This window comes from Bos indicus, chromosome 26, assembly GCF_029378745.1.
Source record: "Bos indicus isolate NIAB-ARS_2022 breed Sahiwal x Tharparkar chromosome 26, NIAB-ARS_B.indTharparkar_mat_pri_1.0, whole genome shotgun sequence".
NCBI lineage: Eukaryota > Metazoa > Chordata > Mammalia > Artiodactyla > Bovidae > Bos > Bos indicus.
In genome coordinates, this window is record NC_091785.1 from 11,388,235 (window position 1) to 11,407,607 (window position 19,373).

Genomic DNA, 19,373 nt, shown 5'->3' on the forward strand with positions numbered 1-19,373 from the left:
TGAGAATAGAATGTTCTATATCTGTTTTTTTTTTTTTTTTTAAACCAGCTTCTGTGGGTCTTATGCTTATGTGCTCAGATCTGTTGCCTGCCATGCCCCTGCCCTGCCTGGTGAGGCAGGGGGCTGGCTCCCGAAAGCCAACTTTCTTAGGGTCAGTTGTCTTCCAGCAGGCTTAGTCAGTGGGAGATGTTGGTGAGAATGGCAGAATCTTCTCTTCCTCCCCTCGCTGTCTAGGGAGGCATCTCCCCAAAGTTGCTGACCCTCTTCTGGGGTCTCCATCACCTATGGACACGCCTGCATTAACTGTCTTCTGCTTGGTGACCGTAACTCCTGGGATCTCATTCTATCACCTTCTCCCTGCTTCTCGCCAGCCTAAGGTGGTGATGGCTTCGTGCCATTGCTAATGTCTGTGTTGCCTCACTGTCCTCTGACTAGCTTCTCTGCTTCTTCTTCCTTCTCTTCTGAACACCCTGGTTGGATGTTAGATGACAGACCATCTATGATGTTGACTCAGGATTGGACCTAGGACCATACCCGAAAACAGTTTTAAGGTTTTAACTACTTCCCATGGCATCCCTTTTTGGCCCACCCCTCAGGCCCGTTGAGGTATGATATTCATTATTCCATTATGGGTGGGTATATTTGTGTCAGAAATGCAACCTTCAGAAAATTAAATTTATCAAGTCAGCTGGGCTGCAATCATATAACCGCTGAAATAATGTATTTAAAAGGTCTGGAATCTCTGAATAAAGATTAAACAGTCCACTGGTCATATGAGATGTAGCATGTTCAATCAGTATACTGGAAATTTTATTAGCATACTTTATACTAGTTTCTGTGTAAATAAATAAACCCAAAAACTCAGTGACTTAATGCAATGAAAGTATATTTGCTGTTCTCAAAGAGTTCAATGTTGTCAGCTGGGGGGTGCCTGGTCTGTGTGGTTCATTTGGAAACTAGTGTTGCCCTAGATGTTGACGTCCGCTAGCAGATGAGGGACAAAGAGAGTAGAAAGGATGGTGGTGGTGTTTTAGGGACCAAAACTGGAAACAGCATACATCAACTTTGGCCACATCTCACTGGGCAGAACTCAGTCAGTGTTCCCTCTGCACACCCACACCAGTTGCAGGAGAGCCTGAGAAGTGCAGTTTAACTTAATGCCTAGGAAGAAAAAGAAATGACCGTGGAAAATACATGGTCAATAACTACATTTCATTCTTCCTCCCATTTGTAGAATAAACTCCTCCCCGCTCACTTCCTAAAACATTATCCAAAGCTCTAGACCTTGGTGTCGGAGAAGGCAATGGCACCCCACTCCAGTACTCTTGCCTGGAAAATCCCATGGACGGAGGAGCCTGGTAGGCTGCAGTCCATGGGGTCACTAAGAGCCGGACACGACTGAGTGACTTCTTCACTTTCATGCATTGGAGAAGGAAATGGCAACCCACTCCAGTGTTCTTGCCTGGAGAATCCCAGGGACGGGGAAGCCTGGTGGGCTGCTGTCTATGGGGTCGCACAGAGTCAGACACGACTGAAGCGACTTAGCAGCAGCAGCAGCAGACCTCGGTGATGCTCAGCCAGTTCTATTTGGTTCACATGTTGTTCTTTTTGGTTGAGTACTTTGCAAACTAAAAAGAGGAGTCGTCTGCCCCTGCTCCTTTCTCGTCCCCAAATATACACTGGCGAGCAGAGACAAGGAGCTTCAGGGTCCCATCTGGAAAGGGAAGCAGTAAAAGAAAGCCGACAGTGGCCCAAAGTGGTTGGTCAGGCATTGAGACATTTCCCTGACCAGAAAGCACTGGAAAATGTCTTTTGATTGGACTCTCGCTCTCCTATATGAGAGGCATTATCTTGTCCATATTTCTCTGTGACCCCTGGTTCCACTCTTCTGGAATTCTCTTCATTGTTCATTATCTATCCTCCGTGGCAATATCTGACGTGAGTGATGGGGAGTAAATTATCTCTGACACTATGCAGATTTTGTAGTCTGCCTCCTTCTCATGGAAACCTGTAAGTCCAAGGCTGGTTGTTGCTTTGTACCTTTTTCTAAAATTTATTTTTGGTTGCTTTGGCTCTTCATTGCTACTCACAGGCTTTCTCTAGTTGCGGCAAGCAGAGGCTACTCTTCATCGAAGTGCAGCGGTTTCTCTTGTTACAGAGCAGGATTTCTAGAGCGAGGGCTCAGTAGTTGTGGTGCACAGGCTTAGCTGCCCTGCAGCATGTGGAGACTTCCCGGACCAGGGATGGAACCCATGTCCCCTGCATTGGCGGTGGATTCTTATTCCCTGTACCACCAGGGGAGTCCTGTTCTGTGCCTTGACTCATCTTTGTCCCAGACTTCTGTTTTCTTTGGAAATATCATTTGTGCAAAAACCTAACAGACTTCCCATTGATTTCCTTCTAGACAGTTCCTATGCCACAAACTGAAGACCGAACACTGTTGCAGGCAGTGTTCTCAACATTCTTTATATCTTTCCCCCTTATCCTCATGCCTCCCTCATCTTAATGGCAGCCACCTGGATGATGTCAGGATCGAAATGGAAAGCCACACCTGGGAGGTGATCTGTGCCGAGAGGTGGTGGTGACATAGCCGTTCTCTGTTGCTCACAATTTTCTCACTTTTATTTCCTACCATTTGAGGTCTAGATGTAGTCTACTTCAAGACTTCCAATTAATGTAGTTTTTCTATTTTCTTTCACTTCTCCCTGCAAACTGCCCAAATGTGCCAGCCACTTGTGGCCAAAAAGCACTAACAGTTTGATTCCTTCCAACTGCTTCTCTTGGAGCTGACAGTCAGGAAGCATATGGCTGGCCTCTCAACTGAGAATTCTTGCCAAGTTTTTGCCATGACAGCATGCATTGCCACCTTTTCTGCCTCCGGGATCAGTTTCCTTTCTTCCCACAACTGGCATGCTAAGCCAGTGCCACTTATTTCAGGTTTTCTGGATTTTTTATTTTAGGAGTTCCCGCCTTTAAATTGTAATACTGGAGAAGACTCTTGAGAGCCTCTGGGACTGCAAGGAGATCAAACCAGTCAATCCTAAAGAAAATCAACCCTGAATATTCATTGGAAGGTCTGATGCTAAAGCTTCAATACTCTGGCGACCTGATGCAAAGAGCCGATTCATTGGAAAAGACCCTGATGCTGGGAAAGATTGAGGCAAAAGGAGTAGAGGGTGGCAGAAAATGAGATGATTAGATAGCATCACAGACTCAGTGGACATGAGTCTGAGCAAACTTTGAGAGATAGTGAAGGACAGGGAAGCCTGGGGTGCTGCAGTCCATGGGGTCACAAAGAGTCAGACATGACTTAGTGACTGAACAACAGCAACCCCCACATCAAGGTCCCATTTGTGGTGTTTGTTATGGTATTAATGCTAGTTGCATAAAAAGAACCTTCAAGTCTCAGTACCTTAAGACAACAAACACAGTCAAGTTCATGTTTCACTCCACAGTCCAATGTAGGGGTGAGGGCGAATGTGGAGAGGGAACTCTGAGCTGTGCAGTCAGAGAGGAGGCTCAGAGGTTCTACCATCTTCAATGCATGACTCCTGAGGGTGCTCTGAGCATAGATATCCAGCCAGCAGCTGGGAGAGGACAGAGAGCACAGATGATCATATGGGTTGTTTTAAGAGTTGGGTCTGTGAGTGGTGGTGTCTCACTCTGCATACATTTCATTTGTCAGAAATCACCAGTATAGCACAAAAGCTCAGTAGGTCATATAAGTGAGTTGAATAGGAACCAGGATGAATTCAGAAAGTGCATATTCTTTCTAAAGTGAGCAGCAGCCACTCAACTCCAACTGCTTATTGTCAGGTGGGAATGCAGGGTTGTCAGAACTCATTTTTCTAAAGTAGCCAGAAATCCAGATTTTTACATGAAGTCTTGTGATGTTGTCTTCCAACAACACAAGAGAAGAATCTACACATTGACATCACCAGATGGTCAATACCAAAATCAGATTGATTATATTATTTGCAGCCAAAGATGGAGAAGCTCTATACAGTCAGCAAAATTAAGACCGGGAGCTGACTGTGGCTCAGATCATGAATTCCTTATTGCCAAATTCAGACTTAAGTTGAAGAAAGTAAGGAAAACCACTAGACCATTCAGGTATGACCTAAATAAAATCCCTTACGATTATGTAGTGGAAGTGGGAAATAGATTTAAGGGACTAGATCTGATAGACAGAGTGCCTGATGAACTATGGACGGAGGTTGGTGACACTGCACAGAAGACAGGGATCAAGACCATCCCCAAGAGAAGGAGATGCAGAAAAGCAAAATGGCTGTCTGAGGAGGCCTTACAAAAAGCTGTGAAAAAAACAGAAGTGAAAAGCAAAGGAGAAAAGGAAAGGTATACCCATTTGAATGCAGAGTTCCAAAGAATAGCAAGGAGAGATAAGAAAGCCTTCCTGAGATCAGTGCAAAGAAATAGAGGAAAACAATAGAATGGGAAAGACTAGAGATCTCTTCGAGAAAATTAGAGATACCAAGGGAACATTTCATGCAAAGATGGGCACAATAAAGGAGAGAAATGGTATGGACCTAACAGGAGCAAAAGATATTAAGAAGAGGTGGCAACAATACACAGAAAAACTATACAAAAAAGATCTTCATGACCCAGATAATCATGATGGTATGATCACTCACCTAGAGCCAGACATCCTGGAATGCAAAGTCAAGTGGGCCATAGGAAGCATCACTATGAACCAAGCTAGTGAAGGTGATGGAATTCTAGTTGAGCGATTTCAAATCCTAGAAGACGATGCTGTGAAAGTGCTGCAATCAATATGCCAGCAAATTTGGAAAAAACAGCACTGGCCACAGGACTGAAAAAGGTTCAGTTTTCATTCCAATCCCAAAGAAAGGCAATGCCAAAGAATGCTCAAACTACCACACAATTGCACTCATCTCACACACTAGTAAAGTAATGCTCAAAATTCTCCAAGCCAAGCTTCAACAGTACGTGAACCATGAACTTTAAAGATGTTCAAGCTGGATTTAGAAAAGGCAGAGAAACCAGAGATCAAATTGCCATCATCTGTTGCATTATCAAAAAAGCAAGAGAGTTCCAGAAAAACATCTATTTCTGCTTTATTGACTATCCCAAAGCCTTTGACTGTGTGGATCACCACAAAAGGCAGGTCTTTCTCAAGACCTGCCTCTTGAGAAATCTGTATGCAGGTCAGGAACAGTTAGATTTGGACATGGAACAACAGACTGGTTCCAAATAGGGAAAGGAGTACGTCAAGGCTGTGTAATGTCACCCTGCTTATTTAACTTACATGCAGAGTACATCATGAGAGACGCTGGGCGGGAGGAAGCACAAGCTGGAATCAAGATTGCCGGGAGAAATATCAATAACCTGAGATATGCAGATGACACCACCCTTTGCCTGAGGACACTCAGGCAGTCTGTGAAGAAGCCTACATGGGTTTACTGGTGTCTCCCATCAAGAGTCGCACCATTTTGCCCACCATGCGAGTGTGCCACCTTGATCAATCATCCATCTCCAATCGAGCCTTCGGATGATATAGCTGCAGCCAACATTACATTTGCAACCTCATGGGAAACTGTGAGCTAGCACCACCCAGCAAAGACTCTGAGTTAATAGATTCTTATTTCTTTTTTCCTTATTGTTGTTTTAAGCCACTAATTTTTTGGCATTAGAGCTCAGCAATGGATAACTAATAATGGCCCTAAGTCATATTTTACATTTTTTAAATACTTTTATTTATCGGGCTGTGCTGGGTCTTTGTTCCTACGTGGACTTTTCTCTAGTTGTGGTGTGGCGGCTTCTCTGCTGTGGCTCCCGGCCTCTAGAGCACAGATTCACTAATTGTGGCACATGGGCTTAGTTGCTCCCCAGCATGTGGGATCTTTATGGATCAGGAATCGAACCCATGTCTCCTGCTTGGCAGGTGGATTCTTTAACACTGAGCTACCAGGCAAGCCCCATTAAAAAAAATTTTTTTTTAATTTAAACATTGTATATTAAAAAAGATTCCTTCTACTGAATTCAGGTTACGAATTTATAACATCTATAGGGAAACCAAGAAACAGTGGGCTCCCTTTTTGTGATTTTTGCTTGTTTTGAATTGAACTTTTCAAGCATGATAAATCCAAGAGGGAAAGTGATTTAATTAACTGCATTACTTTTTGCCAGATTCAGTAAGATTGAAGCTTAAACATGATTCCACTATTTATTGGTTATGAGACCTTAGAAAATTTACTTGACCTCTTTTGACTACAATTTCCTTAACTGGAAGAAAGGAATAACAACAGAAGTACTTCTTGGGGCAGGGGGGGAAATTGTGAAATACTTTGAAATAAGAAAAAATTAGTGGGTGTCCTATCTGTTAATCTATTAAAAGTTTACTCTCTGCATTTCATTGGCTTTGAGTTATTTTACAACTCTACAATTTGCAGAAAACAGAGTAATGTAAATGTTCTTATACATAGAAATGCAAATTGTGTCCAGGGGTATGCAACCCATTACTTTCCCATGGATAAAGATCAGTTTTACACCAATAAAGTAAGTGCTTAATTAAGCATTCCTGATGGCTTAATGTATTCTCATTTGGACTGGCTGCAACATCTTAGTTATTACATCATTAATTAAATTAATAAAACCAGAGACATGTTTATATTTGTGAGTCATGACTCAACTTAAAAAAATTTCTCCTTCAACAGATTTCAGAGTGTTATTATGATGAATAAATTAATTAATGCATGTAAAGCCCTTGGCACCATGACTGGCACAGAACTTAAAATGCTAAGGAAGAGGGTAGTGAAGATGCAAAGATGTGAGGTCACCAATTTAGGTGAGACAAAGGTCTGTTGGTCTACCTTCTCTACAGATTCCTTTTGCTTTTTAAAAAATTTCCTATTTATTTGGCTGTGCCAAGTCTCTTAGTTGCAGCATGTGGGATTCAGCTCCCTGACCAGGGATCAAACCTCATCCTCCTGCATTGGGAGTGAGAAGTCTTCTCCACTGAACTACCAGGAAAGCCTCTTCCATTCCTGATTTCTAAAAAGAATAATCAGAGAAAACAACTTTGCAAATCAACAAAATGGCAGTCAACATGCTAACCAACACAGCAATTACACAAGATTTCCAAACACTCATCTCACCTATCCTATCCCAGTGAGAAAAATAATACAATACCAACTTTAACAGTTGCTGAGAAGGCCCATGAAAGTAATATACATGGGGGGACTGTGAATGAGCCAGAAGGGTGCTAATCTGAAAACAGATTTAGAAAGCACGTGTCTGAGAATTCTTTCAATTCTCTGCTTCCTGGTAAGTAACTGAAATGCCTTAAGTGGGCCAGCTATAAGAAACAGCTCTATCAATTTTTGTTCCAGACAGAGATCAAATATTTAATAAAGAGAAAACATTTCTTCTTACACTGCCAACTGAAATTTTTATCACTTGCCATCTGCCTCTGCAAAGATTAGGTCACTAGCCACCACAGTTGCTGACCTACACCCCCTGAAAAGAGTTCAGGGAGGCAATCAGGAATGAGGCACTCTGTGCTCTGGGGAAAAACTCACAGAATAGGCCTTCAGATAGTTAGATATTTTCAGAAGATTTTATGAGCAGAATTTCTTGTATCTGCTCATAACTAGAAAAGCACTAAAATAATTAATGGAGACATCTGCTCCTCTTGACGAGCACCAACCTTCTTGTGACCAGCAGTAACCTTCGGCCAAAATATGTGCTTGTTTGCACATATCACCCCCACCTCCCAAATCACATATATACAGACCTCCCCCCTTACCTCTTCAGAGCAGTTCCTTAGAGCTACCTGAGAAACTGTCTCCCAGGTTATAGTCTTCAATTTGCCCCCAAAAAACTTAACTTCACAACTCTTCCCTTGTGCATTTTTTTTCAGTCGACACTAGGAAGTGAACAAACCTGATGATAACTGGAAACAAATACTCTGGCTTAGCATCAGAGAAGCAGTATGGAATGGAATGATGAACTGGAAGTGGGGGCCACTCTAGTCAAATGTTGCCACCCAGGAATTCTGGCCTCGGTTTTGTAAGAGCAGCAAGAATCTCAGTTATTACGGATATTTCTTCAGTTCAGTTCAGTTCAGTCGCTCAGTCGTATCCGACTCTTTGCGACCCCATGAATCGCAACACGCCAGGCTTCCCTGTCCATCACCAACTCCTGGAGTTCACTCAGACTCACTCACGTCCATCAAGTCAGTGATGCCATCCAGCCATCTCATCCTCTGCGTCCCCTTCTCCTCCTGCCCCCAACCCCTCCCAGCATCAGAGTCTTTTCCAATGAGTCAACTCTTCGCATGAGGTGGCCAAAGTACTGGAGTTTCAGCTTTAGCATCATTCCTTCCAAAGAAATCCCAGGGCTGATCTCCTTCAGAATGGACTGGTTGGATCTCCTTGCAGTCCTAGCTCAAGCAATTAACTAAGCACCCAAATCAGGCAATCAAGACACATCTACCATTTCTTTGTGACCTCTGACTTAGGCCATGATGTTCTGGATGTGCTCTCTAGGTGGCAACTACTTGTTGGTGACACTCATCAGAAGTTTCTTATCATGGTTTGAAGCCTTATTTACTGGCATGAGTAGCAGATGAAGTGCCAGAGAACTGCTGATCATGTTTGCTTATCAGACTGGGGTTGCTGGTCCTCAACAAAGAGAAAGAGTAAGTAATATTTGCGGCTCTCCTGTCAGCCACTGGATACTTTCTTTTGCCATTGCACTTTGCTTTGTCCATCATAAAATGTACACGTGGGGAGAAAGGGTTCTAAGTATGTTCATCCTTTCAGGAAGCTTGTGAAAAACTGTAAGTGTTAGTCAGTCAGTAGAGTCTAATTCTTTGAGACTTCATGGACTGTAGTCCATCAGGCTCCTCTGTCCATGAAAGTCTCCAGGCAAGAACACTGAAGTGTGTAGCCATTCCCTTCTCCATGGGATCTTCCGGACTCAGGGATTGAACCCACATCTCCTGCATTGCCGGCAGATTCTTTACCATCTGAACCATCAGGGTAGTCCAGGAAGCTTGTATTGTAGTAGAAAACAGACAACTTTGGAGTCATATAGACATAGATTTGAGCTGCAGCTGCAGTGCTTAAGAGGTAACTGACTATGGATACTTTGCTTAACACCTCTGAGCCTTGGGTTTCCTCACTTGTAAGAGAATAAAAGTTGAATACAGAACCAGGCTTCTTCATTCTGACTGTTCGGCCATCTTCAGTGTGTGTCTTTCTGCCCATAGGTTGCAAGGTGGCTGTTACAAGTACAAGCATCGTTTCTGAGTTCCAGGCAGGAAAATGCAGAGTTAAGGTTAAAAGGCACATGTCAGCTATGTCTCTTTTATCAAAATTCAGTAGCTTCCTAGAAGTCATATTGAGCAGACTTTTGTTACTGGTCATATTAGCCACCTCTGGTTGCAAAGGAACTTGGGAAATAAAATTTTTTTTAGTTGAGTACATTTCCACTTACTCATAGGGCAGAATTCTCCTCTGAATGGGAGATTGGCTATTGGGTTAAAAAAAAAAAACAAAAAAACAAAAAAACAACCAAGTGGTATCTGCCAAAGTGCTCAATAATCCTGGATATTATGTTTATATTATATTAGTTTTTATCTCAGCTAGTATATTTCCTTTGTCATCATATCCAAAGGGCTGGGCATATGGTGTATGTGTGTGTATTCATTCTTGCTTCTTGCCCATCTAACTGGTACGTCAGAAGTACATTCTTCCCAGCTAGACTTAACAAAAAGCTAAAAATTAAAAAGAAAGAAAAAAAAGGCACTTCTTCCATAAGTAACTATGCCAAGAAAGTACCTTTGGTGTTTTTGTTTTTGTTTTTTCTGTTGAAGATGAACCATTATCATTATGATAATAGCTAAAATTTACTGAGCATTTATGGTGTGACAGAGACTGTGCAAAGTTTTTCTATTCATTATAACCATTATAAAAACTCTATAAAGTGGATTCCATCATCCCTACTTTACCAGTAAGGGAACTGATGCTCAGAGAGGTTAGTTGGCTTAAGACCACACAGCTAATACACAGTAGAGCCAATATTTGAAGGTGGATCTGTCTGATTGCAAAATTCCTGCTCTCATTTTATAGTATTGACTATACTGGCAGGTTGTGAGATGTTCCTCACCTACATTTGGAAACTCTTTCCAAACTTTATTCTAAAGCCCAAATCTTGGTCTCAGCACTTGGCCAATGCCACAATAATAACTGATGTAGGTAAACTCCACCAATGGATTGTAGAATTAGTGAGGTAAAGTTTGATGAAAAACAGGATAGATGCATATTTAAAAAGTATCTCCACATGAGAAACTCAATTATAAAAATAGTAACTTCATAGTGTAGAAAGCAGGCTCACATCACCGTAACCAAGTAATCCAAGTTAACATCACTAGTAATGAGACAGAGCAGTATCATGTGACCCCTGAAATGGTGCCCTGAGAAGCGCACAGCATTACTTCTGTAGTGTTCCTGCCAAAAATGCACAAGCTAAATTTAATCATAAGGACATCAGACCCAACTTGAAGGACATTCTACAAAGTAACTGGCCAGTATTCCCCAAAAGTATCAATGTCATGAAAGACAAAAAAAAATTAAGGAAGTGTCTTAGCCTGAAGAAGATAGAAAAATATGACAACTAAATGTAATGTATGATCTTGGATTGGATCCAGGACCAGGAAAAAAAAATCAGTGTGACAATTAGGGAAATTTGAATAATATCTGTATATCAGTTAATAGTATGGTAAGAAAATTTTCTATTCTTCATAATTGTGCTATCATTATGCATTGTGAACATTTGGAAACTGGGTGAAGGATATATGAGAACTTATTTTTGGTTCTTGGTGACTTTTTCTTGCATCATTTTTTATAAGTTTGAAATTATCTTAAAATTAGAAATTAAGAAAAACCTGCCTTACCCAGTTCACCTGCTAAAGGTGTTTACTTATCAAAATTATGTCTGAACTGCAAGTATGTCTCCACCAGTTTTCTCATCTGCTCTGTGTTCTGTCTCTAAGAGGCTGACCTGTTCTTTGTCCAGATGGTACCAGGCTCAGTGGTGCCAGATCTGAGAACTATTCACACCCTAGATAGCATACATTTGTATATTCATTATGACAACTTTCTGGCAAATGAAAGGAAAATGTTTTGTGCTAAAAAACAAAGTATTGTGACAGTCTGTCATGATATGGAGGTAAAGTGTCTGGGGAAGGCTACTTTGTTCTAATTCAGTGCGGGTGAGCAGTGGTCCTGCAGTCTGTTTCCTTCCGTCACCACCCGGGTACAGCCTCTCCTCGTCCAGATTAGATCTCGGCATAGGCCACCTCCTGGTGGAGGGATATCCCCTTTCCTTATCTCTCCTTCAGCTGCAAAACAGAACCTTCTCCCAGATTTTCAAATATCCTGAGGCGCGACATCCTCAGTTGGCAGCGGGTAGGCTACACTGACCAGCCAGAGTGTAAAGAGGAGATGCAGACCTCAGGGCTGTAAGATGAAGAGCTGATTCTCAAACTTTCCCCCAGAGGTTCCCCAAGGTAGAGGAGAGTTCTATCAGTTCTGCAAATAACTGAAAATCCAGTTGAGGCTAGATTACACACAAAGAAATTTATTTTGAGCTCTCAGGCAGTCCAGAGCTCAAAGGGGCTGCAGGGCCACTGCCATAAGGGCTTCCCTCCATTTCTTTGCTACTCTCCTGGTTCATCCTTTGTATATCAGTTTTGTCTCTAGATTAGAGTCCTCACTGAATAAATGGCTTACAGAGCAAATGCAGACACACATTTCTTCATGTTCTACAGGAGAAAAAGACCACCTTTCACCCACTGTACCACAGAAACCTTTCCCTTCAGGCTGACCGAGGGGTCAACTGAGGTCACACGTTCCACTCCTCGGCCAATTACATGCCCAAGGGAGCTGTGCCATGAATGGCTGGAGCCTGAGTTCCTAAACCATTCAACGGCAAGGTGGTGGGATTACCACGAGTCGTTCAGAGTAAGCAAGACACACTCCCAAAACTAGGAATGAGGTTCAATTCCTTTGAGTACTGGGCCTCCTGAAGAAAAAGTGGATACCTGAACAAAAATCAGGGCTTTGCCAGGGAAAGGGACGGGAACAATTGACGTTGTTAAGTGAATTCCTATGCCCTGTGAATCTAGAGTGTTGGCCCAGCCTGACCTTCTACAAACAGGACTTTTCTTTGTATACCTTCTTCCTTTATAAATGGATTATACTGCTATGGAAGTTCCTCAAAATATTAAAAACAGAACCATCACATGATCCAGCAATCCCACTGCTGGGTGTACATCCAAAGAAGTGGAATGCAGGATCTCAAAGAGATATTTTCACACCCATGTTCCTGACACCACTGTTCACAATAACCAAGAGGTAGAAGCAACACAAATGTTCACCCCCGGATGAATGGCTAAACGAAATCTGGTTTACAGGAATATTATTATCAGTCCATAAAAAAGAAGGAAATTCTATCAGAAGCTACAACATGGATGAACCTTGAGGACACTATGCTAAGTGAAATAAGCCAGTCACAAAAAGACAAATATTGTATGAATCACAAATGGCCATCACATTGCGAATATTATATGAATCACAAATGGCCATCACATTGCGGGTTGTGATGACGTTTCACAAATTAATAATTTTCTCTTCCATCACATTTCATCTAATTTAAAAAATCCTTTTCCTGCTTTCTTTTAAAATTTTATTTACATTCTTGCTCTATTTCATAATGTCTGAGCTGGGTTCATCTTAGAATGAATCTTCCAATTTTGTGGGAAATTGGTTACTTTATTTTATATATATATATATATATTTTTTTTTTATTTAGAGGATAATTACAATATTGTGATGGTTTTTGTCATACATTAGCAAGAATTGGCATTAGGTATACATATGTCCTCTCCCTCTTGAATCTCCCTCCCACCCCTTAGGTTGTTATAGAACACTAGCTTTGGGTTCCCTGCATCATGATGGAACTCCCACTGGCTATCTATTTTACATATGGTAATGTATATGCAGATATTTATTCTGTGGCATCCAGAAACCCTTAGCCACATTTGAGAGGAAAGGTATGGAACCTGGAGGAATGGGTTTTCTGGAAGACAATCTCTCTAGTTAAGTGAATTGTAATGTCGTCATATACATGATGAACTATTAGCCATTAAAAAGGCTTATGAAGAGTATAATTTTTAAATGCGGGAAATTCTTATTTTACAATAATAAATAAAAAAGACAAAAGAGAAGTCAACGTTGACCATGACTATAAAAGAAAGAAGTGACAGGAACAATATTGGGAATTTGAAACAGAGGTATAGGAAAATACCCCAAAAGAAACCAACGGAAATGTTAACAGTGGTAGTCTTTGGGTGGTAGATTTCCAGGAAAGTTTTTCTTTGAACTTTCAATTTTCTTGTTTTTTTTTTTTCCCCCCTCCTAATTTATGATGCGTGTAGAATGTTTAGTAAGGAAAAAGTGAGCTGGGGTAAACATAAAAATTGCATCTCTAAGGGACTCACTTATAAAAACATAAACATTATGACCACTGTTCTGGCTGTTCAGAGAAATTACACTACCACCCACGCCCCTGCTTTTTTATTTTTAATGTGATTTTTGACAGTTGAGGTCAACATAAAACTTCTACTGTAAACATAAAAATAACGATAGGTCCAAAACTAGGTGGCTCAGCTTTCTCTGTGATTTAACTTCTTGGCCATTTAAAGTTTTATCTCTGAGTAACAACAAACTATTCCTATTAGCATTGAAAGTAAAGTAATTCAGAACAAAATGCAATTCTTGGTTGTCCGAAAAAGGATTAAAAGTCTTCTATACAAAAATAGAAAATTGTTCACAGGGATATAATTTGAAAGTCTGAAAGCAGCACATTTATGTGTAAAAAGGTCATTTTGTTTTAATTCTCCCTTACGTAACTCACATACTAAAATTTAAGGAGGCTGAGTTTGTTCCATGTGAGTGCTCTTTAATAGTGCTGTCATTCCGTTTCTTCTAAGTACAGCTTTACATAAGCATCCCCATGTGGAAATTCCAAGGTCAGAATAATTCAGATTCTCTCCTGGGGACGAACTGTGTTTGTCTCGTGTAAGATGACGGAATGTCCCTGTAGTGAGATGGCTCTGGGTTCGGTCTGCAGACTCTGCTAAGACTCAAGCCCCTGGATGTGGTCCAGCCATGATCTCCATCAGTGTGGTCACAGGGCCGCTCTGAGCTGGCATTTGCAGCTGCTGCTCTCCCCTGCCCTGAGCACCTGCCCTGCAGAGACTTGAACTTGGTCTATCCAGGCATGTTCTAGTCAGCTGCTGTTGGTCTGCATCTTACTACTGTGGGGCTTTAGGTTAATCGGTAACTTAACTTTTTGTGGCAGGAAAACTTATTGAGAATCAGTTTTTTTTTTTACATTCTCCAGACCCTGTGCTCACCATCCCTTTTCTCAGCAGCAGACTCGTGGTATTTTCCTGCCTTGGGGTTTTTTTGCACAAGGAAAGACATTGCCATGGACCACTTTTTGCTTTGTTAAAGTTCAAACTCGGCCAGCTTCTTCTATGCATTCTTAGAAAGACAGGAGAAAGGGAGACTCTTTGAGAGAAGCAAGAAGGAAGAGACAGATATACCTGTCACTAAAAAAGGGGAGGCCTGGGAAGGGGAGGAGCCCAGAGATTTGAGTAGCTAGAGGAGGATGCTAGTGCCCAGAGAGGAAAGGTGTGTAGTGAGGTATACCTTGACCTACCCCAGCCCCTCAAAGATCCTTGACATTGCAGGTCACACAGAAGACATGGCATGTCTCATTTCAGAGGACATTTCCTAGTACAGAAAATGGGCATCCAGCAGGTAATCATGCAGTTGGATAAGAAAGGACAGGGCCAGACCCCCCCAATGCTTTAGCACACTGGGCAAGAACTGGAATCCTGAGTCAGGTCCCGTGAAGGAAGCCCTCTAATGGCTGAGATGTCATTTCTTGCCATCCCAGTGGAACCATGTTAGGAGTTAGATTTAATTAAATTTTAGAGCATAAAATAACTGGACATTTCTTACTCATTTGAATTTGTGTATATTTCTGCTTTGGCTGTTTGAACCTCTATTTCTTCATCATATCCTGGAGATCAAACACTTGCCTCATAGTATCACTGTAAGGATTAAGTTAGGTTAAGATGGGAGGACCTGGGAAGGCCATTGGCCATACTCACTAGGTGGTTGGTTGCTGTTGATTCTCTAAAAAGAATGTTTTTTCCCTTCACTTCAAGATGGGACTGCCAGAAAGAATGGCAGAAGCTGCCATTCAGCTTCTATGGAAGGCTTTGGGTTAGGGAAGGCAGAGGGGCAGTGATTTTAAAAGTAATAATAATGATTGCTACTTTTTTTGGAGTCTATTAATTGGGGACTTTTTAATATTGAGGTTTAAACTGATTTGGGCTTTCCGGGTGGCTCAGTCGTAAAGAATCTGCCTGCCAATGCAGGAGACGCAGGAGACTCAAGTTTGATCCCTGGAGCAGGAATATTCCCTGGAGAAGGAAATGGCAACCCACCCCAGTATCCTTGCCTGGGAAATCCCATGGACAGAGGAGCTGGCAGGCTACAATTCGTAGGGTCACAGAGTCAGACACGACTGAGCACACATGCATGCACATAAGTTGATTTACAATATTTTCTTTCAGGTACAGTACCTGAATTCACAATTAAAAATTCACAATTTTAAAAGATGGTAATCCATTTATACTTATTATAAAAATTGGCTACATTCCCTGTGCTGTATAATATGCCCTAGTAGCTCCTTTTATGTATAGCAGTTTATATCTCTTAGTATCTCTTAGTACCCTAAGCCTGTTCTCTATAACTGTGAGTCTTTTTTTTGTTGTTGTTGTTATATTTACTAGTCTCATTTTTCAGATTCCACATATAAGTAATAATATAGAATACCTGTCTTTCTCTGACTTATTTCACTAAGCCTAATGCCATTCAGGCCCATCTGCACGGTTGCAAATGGCAAAACTTCATTCTTTTTTATGGCTGAGTAGTATTCCATTCCACCCCCATGCTGTATCCTTTTATTCATAATGATAGGCAGTATTTATTAAGAACCTGTTATGGATCAGACATTCCTAGACTATAAATCTTGTCAGAGGTTTTTCATCTGTTCTGTGGAGTTCTAAGATTCCATGGAGGGTCTCAGGAGCTGCAGTGAAGGGTCAAAGGGAAACCTGTGAGTCCACATACAGGGCTGATTCCTTGGCTTCAACTAGGTCAGTTTTGCATTTACCTGCTTAATGCATTGATCCTCTACGTGAGACTTTGTTTGAGAAGTAGTATGTCTTTTAAAAATGTTGGAAAACTTCTACAGAAATATTGGATCATGATGGCAATCTAAACAAAAACATGTTCATCCAGCCTTCCTCCCCTGATCTAAACCCTAGAACTAACCTAAAGGATATATATATCTACAGATACCTATAAATATATAGATTCTATATGTCTTTAGATATATAGATATTTGAAGATCCTGTTGACTTGCAAGAATTTCTCTAAACGGATCAAACATTCTGCACAAACTGTTGAAATACAGAAAGTAGAACTGAGATAATACTGAAAAGGGACCCCTGCCCAACATTAAAGAAGAGGGCACCTATAAATTGTGAGTCAGGCTTCAGTACTGCTCCAATACTCAATATTTTCCAGTAGTTAGGGAAAGGAGATAAACGGTCAGGAGGCAGTCCCAAACCAACATTTAGGGTGATTCTGGTAGCATTCCAGCAGCAGGGACAATCAGGCAGTTCCTCTTTTCTTCCTTCCACCTGTGCTACGCAGCAAACAGCCAGAGTAATTCCAACAGGACCTCTCGGGGATTATAAGCAAAGTAATAACCAAGAGATGTGTGTACCCCATAAGAAGTGGGAGTTCCCATGCTCAGAAGACCAGCTACTGATCCACTTGATCTGGTGGTATATCCTTCCTCTAACCATAGGAAGCAGAAACAACGAACAGATAAGCACTCGAACATATACGCAAGGCTAAGAGATAATGGAAAATGCAGACAGATGAACAACTGAGAATCACCAAGTATTTGAAGAAAAACAAAGAGGTGTCCCAGAAGGAAAGAATGGAGGGAATGAAGGGAAAGAAATATTAAAAAACCAACAGAATAAAATAGCTCATTGTCAATGAAAGACATGACACCTCCAATGAAAAGAGCCCATTAATGCTGCTTCAAATGAATAGAAAAACAAAGCAAAACCCAGATCACATCCAGACACTTGATGGTAACATTTCAGAAAACAAGGATAGATGACAATTAAAAAATTATCCCTAGGTAAAGAAATTAACAGCTAAAGTAAAGCATATTACTTGGGAGAAGGAGACCATCATCTATTATTATAATTTTGTAAAAATTATAGAAAACCCTGGCGTCACATGGGAATAAAGTCCAAAAATAAAATCACACAAGGCCAGTTCCCAGGGTCTGCCTCACAATACCAACTCTAGTGTCATCTAGAGCTAGCTGTTCATCTGGCTACATACCAGTGAGGTGCACTTTTAATCATGAGCTGTCTTCCCATTAGCTCACACCTATTTCAGTGACTAATTTTGAGACTGGCGTGGGTACCACTGAGGACACAGGGCCCACCCCTCACATCCCTACTTACCAAAATGGAGTTGCTGCTGTTTTTCTCTCCGTGGAGACTCTCACTCTCTTCCATGCCATGTCTTTCCTGCACAACATCAGCTCGTCCCAATCCAAGAACAGTGCTGAGTGGAGAATGGGAACCAACCTCCAGTCAGGTTACCTGCGAGTCCACACGAAGGTGAAGGTTATTATACCTTATAAGAGCAGCTTGCAGAGAGGCAGGGCATGAGACAATGGGAAATGAGAGGGACCATTCTGATGGGGAAGCGGTGAGGACAACAGAGAAAGGAAGGCTGGTCTGCAGAGGGGCTACAGCATAGTGTTTCCCCAGGGCTAGGGAGTAGAGGTCCTGAAGTAAAGAGGGTAAGCGGAATGCAGTGTAGAAAATCAGATTTTGTCAGATCAAATAGGATTGATATGGGAAAATACAAGATAGTGTTAACTAAAAGTAATCTGGATCAAAGAACCTGTGAACACAGTTTGATCCCTGAAGGTGTGTTTTCTTTAAATCTTTTATATGCCTGCTACATGCTGAGGGCACAGCAGACAAGAGGCATGAATGGAAAGCCTGCCATTTGTACCCCCAAAGGGCTTATAGATCAGCATCATAGATAGCTTTCAAAGTAAACAAAGGTTAAGAGTGACTCTCACTGGCTGTAACATTGTTCTTTTAGTATCGCTAAGTCCTGTTCAATTCTTTTGCAACCCCATAGACTGTAGCCCTCTAGGCTCCTCTGTCCATGGGATTTCCCGAGCAAGAATACTAGAATAGGGTACCAGTTCCTTTTTCAGGGGATATTTCTGACCCAGTGATCGAACCTGCATCTCTTGCACTGGCAGGCGGATTCTTTACTGCTAAGCCACCTGGGAAGCGGTTGTAAAACTAGGAGTGAGTTAATTTTCTTCCTTATAAATCATGCTTTCTACAATAGCTATGTATGCCTTTTATGAGAGAAAAGCAATGAATCTTATATTTTAAATACACAAACACTACAGAAAAATGAAAACAAAGGAGACTAGGCTATAGAGAATCGATTCACACTCATCAGGCTAACAACAGCTTTATTTATAAAACACAATGCCAATTTTATTTATTCAGCCATGTCCAAGATCTTACGATAGCGGCCGAGGTTATACAGAGGGTTAGGATAAATCCTTGTTCACAAGGAAGATTAAATTATGGTTTATGTGGTATTTATGGAAGAGGGAGCTGGAAGAATGGTTAACAGATAAGGCACGTATTAATAATTGTATTTCTTTGATGAATAAAATAAGGGCTAACTAGAGGTGTATGCGGAGAAGGCAATGGCACCCCACTCCAGTACTCTTGCCTGGAAAATCCCATGGATGGAGAAGCCTTCTTTCCTTGCTTATGATAAAGCTTATTTCTAGGAAAGGTCTTAGCAATATTTAAAATTTATACTGATGAAAACAAACCTGTAACACATGCAACAAATATCACTTCTTGAAGAGATGATGCTGGTGTTACCACTGCCTGTGAAACCAGGTTGGAGCTGAACATCTGATGAGGAGCCAGAAACAGAATCCCCAAGTGATGAAGTGTTACCAAACACAGAGAGACTTTCCTTTTTCAAGACTTTCCTCAGTATTACTGGTCTCCCTAAACTCAGGCTTGCGTTTAAGCAGTTTCTGTTTTTAAAAAAATTTATTTATTCACTTAGTTTTATTTTTGGCTGAGTCTTTGTTGCTGC

At 41.4% G+C, this 19,373-nt stretch overlaps 1 protein-coding gene across 2 annotated transcripts in view; it reads right to left on the bottom strand.

Annotated features, from left to right (window-relative positions):
* The window catches only part of PANK1 (pantothenate kinase 1), a 104,330-nt gene that overhangs the window by 66,592 nt on the left and 18,365 nt on the right, over positions 1-19,373 (bottom strand). For both annotated transcript variants that reach the window (XM_070780450.1, XM_070780451.1), the window contains exon 3: positions 17,681-17,821. The gene's annotated coding sequence lies outside the window, so the exon portion shown is untranslated. The remainder of the gene's footprint in view (positions 1-17,680; positions 17,822-19,373) is intronic.